We start from the raw sequence: 3522 nt of genomic DNA on the forward strand, positions 1-3522 counted from the left end.
CTGCACATGTAAGCCCGCCCTATACCTACTCTGATTGGTTTAACATTTTACATTTAGTCATTTTAGCAGGCGGCTTTTATCCAAAGCGACTTGCAAATGTGGACAATGGAAGCAATCAAAAAACAACAAAAGAGCAATGATATAAGGGGGCACTTTTCGCTGCAGACTGTAGCGGTGGCGTCCGCATGCGGATGCGTGCGTCGATCCGTATGTGTTTACCGTGCATCGCGCCAAAGTGGCGTAAGGTATGTCTTTATGCGCATGCGCGTGCGTGGTAAAAGCGCCGCGCGTCGTGTGTAATTTGCGTGTCGCGTGATGGCGTTAGTTATTTTTGGCGTCTTGCGTGCATTAAAAAAATGCATCGCTTACTTAAAGAATACTCTAATAAAATGTTAAAGTAGTAAAGAACATTTACGGTAGCAAACAGCACATATAGAAAAACAACAGTAAAATATAATACAGCAAACAGCACATATCCATTATTTTAACCATGTTTTTTTTTCATCTGAGGGGTAAAATTATCACGGATTACAGAGTTTATTCTGTAGCAATATCTCTGTAGTATTTTATTTACAATATATTAACATTCTGTTGCACTTTACTTCACTGTGTGTATTGTAATATTACACTTTTAATGGCACCTCATGTTAGTTTTAAAACTTAAAATGGTTTAAGGCAATCGGTTTTCCTCAAGCGGTTTGAGGTAAACCTAACTTGTCAGGTTTTTAAGGATATCTGTTTTACTCAAGCGGTTTTGAGTTAAAGTTGCTAATGCGGGTTTTACAATGCACCTGTTATGCAATATTCACTTTCACATGTTGTTTGGACATAAATGTGTGTTGGCAGTGTGTGTACAACCACCTTATAATGATAAAAAATCCACCTGCTCCTTTTCCAATCTCTCATATATCATTAGCAGCATCACAGCAAGCGGATCCACCAAAAATCCGTAAGTGTGACAGCATCACAATATACAAGCCCGCCCGATTGTTGATTGACACTGCCTAACCTGGCGAGACACCACCCTGGGTGCACACTTTATGTTTATCTTCATGTTAGAGCATTAAAGCAGCATTCAAATTAAAACATGTCTTCTTATGGGTTATAGATGTTATTCAGTCAGAGCGGTAAGTGATTCTCTGCTTTTATTTTTATTCTTTGGGTCATATTAATAGCATAGACACCAGTATAGGCTGTATCCTGTAATATGCTGATGTCACTAAATACACAGATCTAATAAAAACACAAATTCTTTCCCAGATGTTTACCTTCACAAACATAACCGACTGTGTTTTTGTAACTTATGCAGTGTTTTAACATAAACTCGTGTGTGAAAGAGAGCTTTAGTAACATTACTCACATGCCGTGTGTAGCCAATTTTTTTATATGTGTGCTACGGATGTTAGCTCAGAAAACTGTCTATCAGAAGTTTAAACTAATATGGCTTTAAAATACGTGAGCACAATAGACATGATAATCAAAACCAAACCGATATTGTAAAAAGGGGCATAATAGGTGCCCTTTAAAAATAAATAATAATAAAATTGTATATGCTTCATGATCTGTATTACAAATCTTCACAAGGCTTCACACTACCTTTGTGTCAGAACAGGTCAAGTGTAATTGAATACTTTCACAGAAAATTTTCCCTTTACTGCTCTTACTGTTCAAATTCTGATTGACCCGCAAACTTTGTGTTTTCATGTCAAACTGTACACACCACACTCAGCACCATATCAGGACAAAGGGAGGAATTGAAAACTGGCCTTAAACCTCATGGCCCTTGTGGTATATTGTCATTATGGCAAATTGGCAAAAAAATATACAATATGTTCTATAATCAACAACTGCCACCATCCAAGCATCTATGTGCATTTGAAAAGCAAGCAGATATGTTATAATGCATATTGTATGTGACTGCTGGTAGTTTTGAGCATATATATCTTTCCCATGATGCCATAACATCCAGCATTACACATTCATCATGAGCTTCTAGTCAATATGCCTGGCATAAAACAGTTTAGTAGAAAGAATTGAAACTGAACTATTAATTATATTTCCGCATAATAAGACTTCATAGCCTGTTTTTTTGTGAAGTGGAAACTTCTCTGTCCATTGAAGCTCAAGAAACTGTTTCCCTGTTTTTTATCACACCTGCACGTGGCTAAAGGGCTTCTTGGTTATGATCAAGAACAGCAAAGAGAACCGCATAGCTGGAGAGGCACGTTGTTTGATCTTGAAACACACAGTCACAGTTTGAAAATATTCAAACTTAGCAACTCTCTGTAAGCTGCGAGATGAGTGGTATCATCAAAGAGATGAGTGTAGCCATCATGCATGACAGTAATCACATACTTCACAAGAAAACTTAATGTAGAGAGTGTTGTCGGGGATGGATGAAAAGTGGTTCTGCTCCAGTAATTAGAGTCAGAATGTGGAGAATTAAGAAAACTGATGAAACACAAGAATTGAATCAGTCCACCAGTCTCATCTGTCCCCTATTCACCAACACATCTGGAGATAAAACTTCCCACTGAAGATATTTTGGGTTGCCCTCCTTTGGACAGACAAAAGTTTGGGCCTTTATTTTTTAGGGATTGGGTTAGTCTAGTAGTGATTACTATCTGCTTTATATAACATAATACAAAAAATAGGTTCAGTTTACACATAATCAGAGAGAATCCACCAATCAGGACAAGAGCTGAAGAAACACAAATAATGTTGAGGGCAAGGTGAAATCTGAAAATAAAACAAACACACAGTTATACAGTAACGCTAGAGATAAATAGCATGTAAAAGACATAAACATAGACAATGAATAAAACTTAAGAAGGAATATAAAGAGAATGTAAAGCTATTCTGATGTTTGTGGTCAATTGTTTATTGCAACAATCATGAACATTGTCCCAAAAGACACCTCTACATTTTATCTAAAATTTTCTTACCTGTTTTAACAGTGAGACTGGACTTTAGTGGTGATGTGAGCTCCAACCAGTATATCCCAGAATCCTCTTCTACTCAGATCAGTGATGTTCACAGTAAAGACTCCAGCACATGCTTCATCACTGAAAGAGAATCGATCATCTCTGATCGTCTCCAATGAAACTCCATCCTTCACACACATGGAGGCTTCATGTGCTTTGCAGAAGCTTTTCTGATCTTCTCATCCTGATGTTTGCACGACTTGGATTGACATCGTCGTCTCTCCTTCATACTTAGTCAAGTTCAGCTCTGGAAGTGATTACAAACACAAGAAGATCAATTCACAGGTATCAGGAGTTTGACATATTCAGATGAAGAAACCTTCCTCACCCTCGTTCATGATGACCATCAGATGAGTGTGAAGATAATTGAGACTCTGTTTTCTAATGTCACTGCACACCAGTATTTCCCAGGCATCCTCTGAGCTGTCAGAGCAGTGATATGCTCCCAGTGAAGTAACAACTTGCAGTGACGTCATCTTTCAGAGTCGTATCTGTCAGTCTTGGTCTCTTTCTCTTCTCTCACGGTCCACTGAGAGGA

Source organism: Cyprinus carpio, chromosome B1 (genome assembly GCF_018340385.1).
Source record: "Cyprinus carpio isolate SPL01 chromosome B1, ASM1834038v1, whole genome shotgun sequence".
NCBI lineage: Eukaryota > Metazoa > Chordata > Actinopteri > Cypriniformes > Cyprinidae > Cyprinus > Cyprinus carpio.